Source organism: Cryptotermes secundus, unplaced genomic scaffold (genome assembly GCF_002891405.2).
Source record: "Cryptotermes secundus unplaced genomic scaffold, Csec_1.0 scaffold181, whole genome shotgun sequence".
Taxonomy (NCBI): Eukaryota; Metazoa; Arthropoda; class Insecta; order Blattodea; family Kalotermitidae; genus Cryptotermes; species Cryptotermes secundus.
In genome coordinates, this window is record NW_019723906.1 from 4,095,936 (window position 1) to 4,109,539 (window position 13,604).

Genomic DNA, 13,604 nt, shown 5'->3' on the forward strand with positions numbered 1-13,604 from the left:
CACAATCACCCTCACCTATCATCTGGGGCTGGTACAATAGGTCAGATGTGGCCACATTGCAAGGGACTTAGTCCCACAGCACTAGCAATAAAAAAGAGTAAACAATAACACAATAGGGAAAATGAATGGATAAGAAAAGGTTGCCTCTCATTGTGAAATTGTTAGAGACTGAAGTAACACACACAGTGTAAGGTAAAGGTAAAGTTGTCCCTGTGCTTAACTATTTAAGCACTACGCCATCAGGGCGTGTGGGGGAATGGATGTAGAGATCCACATGTTCTTGATCTCGGCATTAGTTGGAGGTGAACAGACACGCTGTAGGAATCATAATATCAACAAAGATGTGCTGTTTGCAGACGATCAAGTTATAGTCTCAGACTCAAGACGATAATTTACCAAGAGGAATAGTTGCCTTACTTCAGACCTCAGATATTAAAATTTCAAACCAGGATACCAAAATCATGGTCACTGTGAACATTGAACCAAAATATAAAAGATAATTTGAAACAAATAATATATCAGAACGTTTAAGAATTTACGGTAGTTGTCTCCTTTGGGGTCGTGGAGTACAGACGCGTTGTTNGAAGGTTAGTCGAGACTGTAATAGACTAAGGACACTAGTCTGTGTGTGACAATGATCTGTAAAGTGTAGTCTGAAGTCGTGAGTGTATAAATGGTCAATAAACTGAGTCACTAATCCGGACCACGTTTATGGTCACCCCTAAATCCTGACAGTATCAAAGAGAGAACACAGTGTCATTCACTGTACATCAAGATTAAAATTTACGGAACATTTGCTCTGCTGTCCCATATTTATGGAAGCGAATGATTACAAAAGTACATCATGAACTTCGGACAAAAATAATGACCGATTTTAGGATTTCGCCGCGGTGGTTACTTGTTGATTCAGTTCTGTTCTTGGGTTGTTACATCTCGTACTTGTGGGGGATGATGCTGACGTTTCAAATATACACGCTGCTTCCATCTTCAGGGGAAATATATAGGTTGATATAAATATACATAAAGCAAATCGTCAACCTACATACTTTGATCTTCAAGATGGAGGCAACATATAGACCTCTCAAACGTCGACGGCATCTCACAACAGTCACGCGGTTTAACAACCCATGGAGAGAAATAACGAAATAAAAGTTCTTTACAACCTACAGCAGGATACGTGCCCTAAAAGTGATTTCTATCTTCTGGGATATAACGTCGTGTAGTCCGTTGAAGTTTAATCACGTTTCAGTGGGATATGTCGCCGTCATTTTCATGATTCAAGAGTAAGCCACACAAGAAATCAGCATGACTCAGTTAGCAATTGTATTTATTCTTCGAGACCGAAGATGGAACCGACATGTTCCTCCGAAACGTCAGTTGACTTTGAGTAGGCTACACGACGTTTTATCTCAGAAGAAACATTTTTGATGACCACTTCTGTGAGAACTTCAGATCCTACAAGAAGTGATTTTAAACGACCTCATAATGGATTTATTAAAAGAATATTTTATACCTTTAGAAATATTTGTCCTCAACATGTCAGTCATTCCCAAAACAATTTTAACATACTGTCCAACTTCATGGCAACCGCTTGGACACCCCCTTCAGAGATCGCAGAACGATGTGAAAGCTGACATCGAAACAGGCCAACCTAACTTCGTGACTGGATGACGCTGATGATGATGTTGATTTTTATCATCTAATCTCATTATACTAGTGAAAAGTAAAACAGGCATATGTGTATTTATGACCCAATTTTATGGCGTAAACTAAAGATATCTCTGGGCTTAATTAAGCGTCGCTCCAGGAAGACGTGGGGCACGCGGTAGCGTAGTTGATTGAGGCACAAAGCTACAAGTCGGAAAGTTGCGGGTTCGAGTCCCGATGAGGTGGACTTTTTTTTTCAATTTATCTAATCCTCCCAGCCGCACTATGGCCCTGTGGTGAAATTAGTCTCTAACAGAAATGAGTACCAGGAATCTTCTGTGGGGTAAATGGGTGCCGGAGCGTAAGGCTGACAAACTTAGCGCCAGCTGTGACCCGATTTTCTAGAGAAAATGTGGGAGCCTCGACGTCTCACAACCCTATAAGCCTCCACGGCCTATTACAGGGATAGCTAGCTTCTTTTTACCTTACCAGGAAGACGTATGGGGGAGTGGAAGCATAGCCCTATCGTTCTTGAATTCGGCGGTAGAAGAAGGAGAGTGGTCAGCTTCAAGCACATGTTGCTTTACTCCAGATGATATGCTCCCCCTTACCCATTATATAGGAGGTTAGGTGAGCTCACAAATTCAATCTGGGTGTTATGCAGAAGAGAAGAAGTTATTTCCCTGCCAGGAATCGAACCCGATTCCAATCAACCAACTAAATTACTGTAAAACTGAGCTGTCTCCGTTTCATCATTTCATTCTGCGACAGTATAAACTTTCTGTGAGTTTAGGTGTGTGCTCCACAGTTGCTTTTGTCAGCAGTCCTGAGAACAATTCACTGATGTACTTGATTCATCACACATTAGAACTTCCATGATAATTGCCGTAAGTTGAGAAACTGTGGCTTGCTGCAGGAATGTGAGATCTGAGGGTTTTCTCGGCTGTGAAAATTGAGAACACGATCTTCGAGGTATGACATCATGCAGCCTCGTATACGGTTACCAGCATTTTGTTGTAACCTGTTCTTCCGAAACGTAGGCAACCACCTACCAGACTACACGATGTCATAACTCAAAGGATCAGAATCTAAAATGCTGAAGTAACTTTCATCTCTTTCACTCACTCACTCACTCACTCATGGAGCTGAGCCCTTCTTCAGAAGCCGCCAATTGAGCAGCTACACAAGAAGTTCCCAGCACTTCATGGAACCAGAGGCTTCATTACCGTATTCACAGGAGCCCTCTACTGCCCCTATCCTGAGTCACATCGATCCAGACCACGCGATCCCACACTATCGCTTTAAGGTCAATTTTAGTATTGTCCACCCACCTACGCCTTTGTCTTCGTAGTGGTTTTTTCCTTCTGGCTTTCCCACAAATATCCTATATGTATTCCTCTTCTCCCTCAATCGTGCTACATGCTCTGTCTATATCATCATTCTTGACTTGATTACTGTAATTATACTTCGTGAAGAACACAAGTTATGAAGCTCCTCATTAATTTTCATCTGTTTAGGCCTCACATATGGAAACGAGGGTATCCAGTGAGCTTTTTCTTTCAAAACCAACGGGACCCGTCTTCCAAAGGGCCACGAAGAGAAAAATCACAGGCTCTACTGCATCACCGCTCTTTCCCTTGCCTCAGCGCAGTCGTTATAAGGACGGGCAAAGGTTGGACGGCCGGAGTTCGATTTCTGGCACGGGAAAGATATTTTTCTCTTCTCACGTCCCAAACCGACTCTGGGACCCACCCAGCCTCCTGTCCAATGGGTACCTGGATCTCTTTCCTGGGAAGGGTGTAAATCGACCGGGGTATTAAGCTGACCTTTCATCTCTATGTACTTCCACTTTCCTGTTAGTTTTCATGGCGTGGTGCTTAGTTAAGCACAGGGATAACTTTACCCTAGATTACCCTACCCTTAAAGTCTCAATATGGAGTCCTGTCTGAACTCTTCAGCACGTCGCGATGTAACGGCAAATCATCCACTCCTCTCCACATTTTGGGGTGAAGAAGAATGAGTTTGCAACCCAATGGCTGTGGGAGTTGCGATAGTTTCATTGCAACACTTTATAGATTCGTTGTTAAACGCCATTTGATCCACGTTTCGTATATGTATTTTGCAACATGTTTTGGCCGTATGAGGCATATAGGAGCGTCAGACTGTTACGCTACACCACGTCACTTCCCTGTGATTGTGACGTAACATTTAAAAAAGCTTATTATTGCTCTTTTTTGTTTTGAGTAAAACATACATGAAATATAGATTAAGTGGTGTTTTGCAGTAATGTATCAAGTACTGCAGTTACGAAACTAACTAACTCCATAGAACTGAGTCAGTCTTGAGAAGCTTCCAGTCCTCAGCTACGTCAGAATTCTCCAACATTATATGGAATTCGAAGATTCATTAGCGTGTTCACAAGCCCCATCCACTGATCCCTATCCTGAACCAGTTAATTCACTCCATACCATCGCATCATATTCCTCCAAGTTCCATTTCAATATTATCATCCCACTTACGTCTAGGTCTTCCTAGTGTTCTCTTTCCTTCTGGCTTACCCACCGAAGTCCTATAGGAATTACTATTCCTCCTAAGCATGCCACATGCCCTGTCCATCTCATCTTTCTTGATTTGATCATTGTAATTGGCGAAGAGTACAAGTTATGAAGTTCCTCATTATGTATTTTTCTCTAACCTCCCGTTACTTCATCGTTCTTTGGTCCAAATATTCTCTTCAGCACCCTGTTCTCAAACGGCATTTAGAGAATTGTACCAACTAAGTGCCCAATTCTTGTAACAGGACGGTCGAATACTATATTATGAGACTCCTGCGTATTTCCGACTTTTCTACCAACCTTCGGGGGGTTAGAGAGATTACACGCGCTGAGAAGTGCTAGCTTTACCGCGCGTACGCCGAAGGAATGCCTTATTTTCTCCTGACGGCCCCACAAACAATTCTCTTGACGAAGAAAGCAGTCTTCTGGGATTTGGCACCGTGTATATGTGGTGTTAACCGACGTTTCGGAGGAGCGTATCGCCCCCATCTTCAGGGTTGCAGAAGTATAGGTAAATCTGCAAGCGACAACAANCCGACCAAGCCAGTGGACACGAGCAGATGCTCCTCCTGTCGACTGGTAACGTTAGTTTTTCGAGAGAAATGAGATAGTCACACACCTGTCTCAGGTTTTCAGCAAGAACTATTTAGATATACTGTGCTTAGTTCTGGTGGCGGGGGGGAAATAAAGAATTTCCTTGATTCCCTTTGAAGTTTTAAAATGTGAGATTATCACGGATTTGTTATGGGCTTCACTAGAATTCGAGTGACACGGATAGCTAACCAAACATAATCCTCATGTACTGTGTCTCGTAGTTCATGTTGAATGTGCTCTTTTGATAGAGTATAATACCGGAAGCTGAAGTTCTCATTGGTGTAATCTAATGATCATTTTAAGATTTGAGGTTTTCACGGCATTCTTAATGATCATTTAGTAGCTTAATTTTGAGTAACATAAATTCTGCGGCAAGAACTCGTACTATTGCAATTAGTTACCATTAACTGTATTTCTGGAAAGACTGACATAATCAATGGTGAGATTAGCGTGTCGGATAGCGCACGAAGTACGACATTTTGCAAACTGGTTATATGTCAGAAGTGTCTGAAGCCTCAGTTTTGGAGTAGAAAATAATAATATAAGCATTAGGTACACAATTTGTGTACAAAGAGAACACTGAATGGAAGTCTGCAGCTGAAAATACGTTCCGAACCTGAGGTTGTCAGCCTTACGCCCCGGCCTCCCTTTACCCCCAGGAAGATTCCTAATACTCATTTGTGTTAGCGGCTGAGTTGACCCTAAGGACATAGTGCGGCTGGAAGGATTAGATCAATTGAAAATGACTTAATCGAGAATCGAACCCGCGATCGTCCGGCTTGTAGCATAGTGCCTCAACCAACTACGCTACGACGTACCCCCCACTCACTATTTATGTTCATTTAATTACTGTAATATTAACTTCGAATAATCATATATATTCTAGATTTCCTCGTAAATACTTATTTAAAGGTACTTATCTTAGTAATAATTTAATTATATAATCTTTGAAGTTATTTTAATTATGGCGACCACCTTGGAAACATTGCTTGGCAGTTACCTGCACTGACGACTTTCACTTGCATATTATGATTATCAAACTAACGACATGTATTGGCACCTGCAGTAAAATTAAATAAACACGGAATTGAAATAAGGTTTCGCTTACTGAGTGCTGATTTACATTTTTCACGTAAATTTCAGCTTACTTAACTTCAGAATCTTAAGCTATGGATAAAATTAACTGATTTATATGACTATAAGTTCGATCTAACTGCAGTTTTCTCGACTTGCAACACTTGCAAAAGGAATTAGTTAAAACAGGAGTATAGGCCTACTGCCCACAGATAGATTTCAAAATGGACAGAAATAAGTAACAAGCAGACTGCCTTCCGTAATTCACTTGCAGTGTTAATTCTAGTATTTTCAGAAGTTTAACATGGCTAAAGGCACATATATATACGGTGATTCTAAATTATTGTCGGGGTTTCCGTGGTCTATACTTTTCAAACTGGAAAGAATAAAATAAAACTGCTGATAGAATAGAAATGTGCAACTTGAAAAGTTTTATTACTAATAGAATCAATACTTCAAAATTTAAAATCAAACTTTTTGAGTCATACTTCCATATTCCGACAGCAGTATTATTTTATTATTTCTGATTTGAAAATTATAGACCACGGAATCCCCGAGAATAATTTAGAATCACATTGTACAGAAAGGGTACCACCAGCTGGAGTATTTGAATGACTTGTCAAGGACATTTATCACGTGGTATATGAAGTTCTCTCGTCCATGACTCTGCTGACTAATCTGACGCAGTTTTCTGATATTTAAGGCATTTCGAAAACACATGTTGTCTTCAACCTGAAGATGGAAGTAACAGTTTCCTCCGAAACGCTGGTGAATATCTACTGTAGTACAAGTTGTAACATCCAAGAGACGTATGAAGAAATGAAGCTACGGCTCCACTCAATTTTAACCTCGACATCAGGTGTAGAGAATGGTCAGTTGCACTCTTCTGCCGCTTTACCTCCAGTACCCATTTGATTTGAGACTGGTGGCCAGCTACTAAACAGGCCGACTTGTCCCATCGTAGAGCTACGCAATGCAAGTGTCGGTGTAACCAAGTGCACGATTTCATGCAAGTTCAGAACCCAGGAACTATTTATTTTGTATCGAAATGACACACATGTGCTTGTTTTTTCAATTAGTTAAGATGAATCAGTCGATAAAGGGACGGGATATAGGCTGGATGGCCGAGGTTCGATTTCGGGCAAGGAAAAAAAATTATTTTCTCTACAGCTTGCAGACGGGTTCCGTGGCCCACCCAGCGGGAATATTTCCCTGGTTGTAAAGAGACAGGGGTGTAAAGCTGAATACTCACTGCCGTCTAGTGTGGAGGTCAAGAATATTGGAGCTATATCTCTAATCTCCCATACATCTTCAGTTATTCAGTTTTGAGGGGGTGGGTTACCCCATGCACCGCCACCAGTTTGATCTATTGTGCGTCCCCCTTTTGAATTTCTACTGTCTCCATACCCTACCGGTACTGGTGCTTGCTATTGTTCCCTTTCTGCCAGCGACGTTTCGGCCTTCTACTGACAGTGGTATCTGATAGTTCCTTTCTGTCAGTGACGTCGTCCCTCCTCTGGCAGTGGTACCTAACCTCCCCCATCTACTGAAGGCATTGGAAACTACGTGGGCGGGAAATTGCCTAAATTTAGCTCAGAGGTCTCCTAGAGACATGAGGTTCTTTTACGTGCCGTAAATCTACGACACGGGACCCACGGCTTAGTGTCCCTCCTGGAGGACTTGTTCCCTGAATTTTTCCGCCCTTAAAAATTCCACGACCGCCGGGTTTGAACCCGCGTACCTTGAGTCATGAGGTGGGAACGTTACCGCTAGACTACGGAGGCCGCTTCCCATACATCTTACAAAAATATTACGTGAAAATATAAAAACAGGTTTGGGACAGGTTACAGTGGCGACTGAGAAAGTTGTAGAATATTTGAATTCCAGAGAAGTAAGGAATATTTTTTGGTTGAATATATTTTATGTTCTATAGATTTGTTTGGTCAGATATATTAATACAGCTGTGCATTTTTCATTGTTTGGTACAGCTACTGAAGGCGTCCATAGAGTGACATGTATGAAATATCCGCAGTTAGAATTGAAGAGAAGGCACGCCACCCAGGTCGTGAATGATCCCGAAGAGAAAGACAAGTGAAATTCATCTCCACAAGTATAGATGATGGCTTAGCAGGAAGTCGTGATTTCAAGTCCGAATCGTGTGGGGTGAAACATTTTTCATTCAATAAAATCACAACAGGATACGTCTACAAGTGGGTCTTAGGTACAGGGCCTCTAACGAGGATACTTGCTCGCGTCTTCTCAAGACAATCAATTGACAGGTGGCGGGGGAGTTGGGCCAACGCCAATGCGTCTCTACAGACCCACTTTCCTACATTGCCTTCTCTCTCGCCGTGTAAAGTAGGATTAACTTCATGAAACCACATGTTTAAATTTAATAGCTATATGCTAAATTGCGTACGTGAAATGGAACATTAAAAATTGTAAAATAGGCTCAATAATGTAATAATCCCATGAGATGAATATTGGCGATAAAATTTAAATATAGTTACCTAAAAAGTTTTAATCCTCTGTCTCAGCCTTCATTAAGGTCAAATTTAACGTTCACTTGCATGGAATAGTCAGCCTTATTGACAGAGAGAAACAACTCATCAGAGTTTCAGACTTTAGGGCGACAGGACTAAATAGTGAAAAAATGAAAAGAGAAGCGTACATGTCGTTGTAGAAATGTCGATATAATCCCAGAGCCGGACGTGTCGATAACATTTTCAAAGTGAAAAACGCATGAATATAAAGAAACTTTTACATATCAAACACAATTATGTTTAAAATGTCATACATGCAAAACAGCTAAGTAGAAATATAGAGGAACATTAAAATTTTTTAATCATATTTTTAAAAATAAGGGTTGGGATCAACTAAAGATATCAAAAAATCTTAAGCAAGGGGGAAAAGATCGACAATAATTAGAAGAAACTTAAAAGAGGCAAAACTGGTGAAAAGTTTGGGACGATAAGATGGGCGGAGCATGCAGAATGTTTGGAATAAATGAGGGATGCATACAGCTTTTTTAGTCGGGTGACCTGAAGGGATGAGATCACTTGGTAGACTTGATGTAGATGATGATGATGATNGTTGGACTGATAATCGGATTTATTAGGCTCTTACATCTCATAACTACAAACGAAGATTATGCTTACTGTTGTACACACTTCACACACACTAGGTCTTCTTAGTCTGTTAGAGTCTTCACTAGCTGTTGCTTGGTAGCGGCTTTCAACGGCGAACGTTCCTCTTTCTCTGGTTTCCCGAATTGTCCCCGGCCTCAGCTACCAGAGTCTCACAGCAACAGCTCACAACAACTGAACCCCAGCGGTTGCCTAACTCACTCACTCACCAACCAACTCTTCACTATACTGTCACTAACTGTCCTGCTTATAACATTTCAGTACGGACAGCGCAGAAAACACTGTTCCTCTGTAGCTGTTTACGGGACATTGCCTAGTAACGGCCGTTGTCTAGTTGTTTGTTTCGCGGTCGTTGCTTAGCAACGGGTCTACATTCCATAATAATATTACATTGGTCTTAAAGTACCAGTTAATGTGATTCATCTTGCTTATGATACGTTCCAGTGGTGAGCTCTTGTGAATATATAATGAATTTTCGGGTCCCATAAAAACGTCTATGAATTTCTTGAATAGCTGCTCGACTCTAAGCTCTATGGAGTTAGTCTGATTATTTACTGTCCGAGACAAACTGATTTCTTTACAGATTAAAGCAACTTCATTTCATTTCAAACTATGGTAAAACGAAAAGATTCCTGTCCAGCCTACCGGGCCGAGAGTGTGGGACTGGAGGTAGTGCTGCTTGACGTGAAGTGTGAGCCCATGGTCAGGGCGGAGCCACGGTGCTGTACCGGCAACCAGAGAAGCGGACGTAGCACAGAACAATCACAGTAACATAAAGTGTCTCTGGCTCACTAGAGGTCAAAGCCTCTGTTTCTCGGAAGTCTAAAAGAGACCGGTGCGTGCAGGTCACCATCCCTGTACAGGAGGCCGAGGGCTATCATGTTCATCCCAAGGCTTGGATATATTATATGGCGCAGGGTTGAATATGTTGTGCCGCCAGAGCTGTGGAGATGCGTATCAACTCGCTGTACTGGCGATGTATAAAAGTGGTCCAGAGCTGCCGATGCTGTAACGACTGTAATAACAATGGCCGATGCAGTTACTAGATCTGTTCTCGGAGAATAATTGGGTGACCGTCAGATATGGATGTAAAACTTGAATGAACGCATAAATAAATAGTTTCTTAATGTAAGGTTCGTGTTCAAACAAAAGAGATCCTCCACTTTGTTCAAAATCATAACATATACAGTCTATTCAATTTATGAGTTTATCTTTAATTTGTTTATGATATATTTAACGACGCTACCAGTAGCTTAGATTACCACCTCGAGCATCGAATGGTAGTATGATTACTAAACAATGAATTGGAGAGAATCTGAGATATCATACCGGCATTTGCCTGGAGGGCCTGAGGAAGAAAATGTAATACCTCAGCATAATTGGTGGTCTCTGGGACGATAATTGAACTGGGGCCTAATAGGAGAACCCGTTGAATACGTAGGCCTTTTCTTCTGGGAAGTTTGCTTCCTCAGAGTATTGTGACATGTAGACCCGTTGCTGGGTAACGAACGCTATATAAGCAACTATACAACAGCTGTTACTGTGTTACGGCTTCGCAAACAAACGTGTTCCCACGGCAACAGTTGAACTACAACAAAGACGAACGGTGTTCTCTGTGCGGTACATGCCGAGATGTTATAAGCAGGACAGTTAGAGAGTTAGTCGGTCATTCAGTTGAGTTGAATGAGTATGTTTGTTAGTTAGTTAGTTAGAGGAAGAGTTCAGTTGTTGTGAGCTGTTGCTGTTAGTAGCTGGTAGCTAAGGCTGGGAACAGTTCGGGAACCCAGAGGAAGGGAACGTCCGCCATTGGAAGCCGCTACCAAGCAACGGCAGTGAAGACATGACTGTAGACACTAGTATGTGTGTGTAGTAGTGAATTGTAAAGTATAGTCGCATGCTGTATCAAAGAGCCCAGTAAATCTGATCATCAATCAAAAAGCGTATGTTGTCACTCCAGTACAATGAACCCACAGAGATGTTCTAAACAGTAACATAGGAGATGAGTCATTCCATCTTTTATGTGGTCTACTAGGACTACGTTTACTTATACGAGGGTTGCCTCTTACAGCTCTTATAATACTAACGTTCTGGAAACATCAGGCTGATAGCCTAACTTAAAGGGAAGAAGAAGAAGAAGAAGAAGAAGAACTATAACAACTGCGGAAGTAAGGAATGACCAAATCAGTTCCGAGATGATTCGTTCGACATTTTCGACCAGGTTACTGGCTATCTGAGGTTAAGGTTTTTGTGATTTTTCTCAGTTTCTCCAGACTCTTACGTAGGCAGTACAATTTCAGTACTATTATGCAACCACAGTTTTTATCGTTAAATTTTAAATGTTGTAGTAGGGAACTAAGCCGGCTTATATATATGACTTCGCATAACAGAAGAGATTAATATTCATTGCCATTGATGTGAAAACTAAAACTAAACTCCGTGGCTTGAGTTCTCAAGCGAACTATGCCGACCGAGCGACCGTCGCTTGTCGGCGAAGTTAGTGCCAATTATAGCTGATAGAGACTGTCGCGTAGTCAGCTCAACGAATCCCCACGGCATTTAATTTCGGTTTTAGAGACCGGCATTGATGTGAGAACATCAGAACAAATTATATGGTATTTCATACACATGAAAACATTAAAAGATGGTAAAGTTGTCCCTGTTCTTAAATAATTAATCACTGCGCCATGAAAGCATATGGGGGAGTGGATATATAGATCCATATTTTCTTGACCTGGGCACCAGTTGGAGGTTGTCATCTTCACACCCCCACCGCTTTACTCCGGGGAAAGAACCCCCGATACCCATTGAATAGGCGGTTGGGTGGGCCCCAGTGCTGTTCTGGGCAAAGTGGAGCGGATACAATTCTTGACTCTACCAGGATTCGAACTCCGACCCCTCGGTCGTCCAGCCCGTACACAGTCACTACACAGACTGCACCAACTCGGCTCTAAAAACATTGGAAATGTTTCAAAATGAAAAAAAGTACTTAATTATAAATGCTTAATTAAATGACTGTAATTATGAAGAATGTAATTAATTTTTTTTTCCTTGGCACTACAGCCCCAGCGGACCTAGGCCTGCCTCCATGAACTTCTCCGTTCACTTCGTTTTTTCTAGATCTTACACATTCTGTAGGACTCCTTGGACGGGTGATCAGCTCGTCGCAAGGCCTCTACCTCTATACAAACACAGAGAAGCGCGCACACACAAACTAAATATCCATGCCCTGAGTGGGATTCGAACCCACGATCCCGGTTTCCAAGCGAGCGAAGACAGTACATGCCTTAGACCGCTCGGCTACCGTGACCGGCATGTAATTAATTTAGTGCTTTATTAACGTACTTAACTCAACAGCTAATGATGAATTGCAAAGTCGGCACGAATACGAAAGGAACAACATAAACAAATACAAGGGCAAAAAGAATACCAGGGAAATAAAGCAAATTTACTGAAAACATAAATTCTCCAACTGCATTAGCAACAGAAGCACAACTAGCTGAAGGACAGTGGTTGGAGGAGCAACTCAACATGGAAAGCTGACGTATGCGCAGAGCAGGAACACGAATACCAAATGTTTCTAGAAATGCTGGACAGCATTTAGCATCGTTGTAAGCATTTCTTAGAAGAAAAGTATCCGAGTGACGCTGTCTTGTATGTAATGTCTAAAATTAAAAAAAAAAAAAAAAACTTAAAGCTATCCCTGTAAGAGGCCATAGAGGCCCATAGGGTTGTGAGACGTTGAGAGTCCCACATTATCTAGACAGTCGGCTCACAGATAGCTGTAAGTTTGTCAGCCCTACGCTCCGGCCGCCCTTTACCCCCAGGAATATTCCTGGTACTCATTTCTGTTAGAGGCTGATTCAATCCCAGGGCCATAGTGTGGCTGGAAGGATTAAGTGAATTAAAAAAAAGTGACCTTATCAGGACTCGAACCCGCGACCTTCCGACTTGTAGCATAGTGCCTCAAGAAACTACGCTACCGATATTTTTTCTAATGAAATATTATGATTATACTGAATATTTGGAAGAAAACAATGGGCTTTATATTACTTTTGTATGAATTCAAGATTAGACTTATATATTAATGTATCGGAAACTTTTCTCTTCGAGCACCATTGGTTCGATTGTGAATTCAATATCCGAGCTTTAGAGAAACTAAATTAGATCATTAGATTTAGGTTGTAACTGTTTCGAAACACGGTCCCACCACTCTGAACATAAATCTTGTCTGGCGTGATTGTTCGCATGTAGATCTGATTGGGGAATGTGATCCGAGCTTAAGACTGGCTAATTTCCATCCATATGGTGGGACACGAGACGTCCTGTTTCCTTCACTGACAGGTACTTCTTTACTCTGTCTAATTTGCATACATAAGGAACTTGATCACATGGCTGACTTCTGTACTCAGGAAATAATCATGCTCTGACATTAGTTTCATATATATATACAGGTACATCTGGGTGAATCAAACGGTGTCACAATGTGTTGAACTTAATATGGTCGGAAGTATTTTCGTGGACTCAGAATTCTTTCCGGTACGATTATCATACTGTATCTGGGCGTAGGTGGTTGAGACAATATACTACA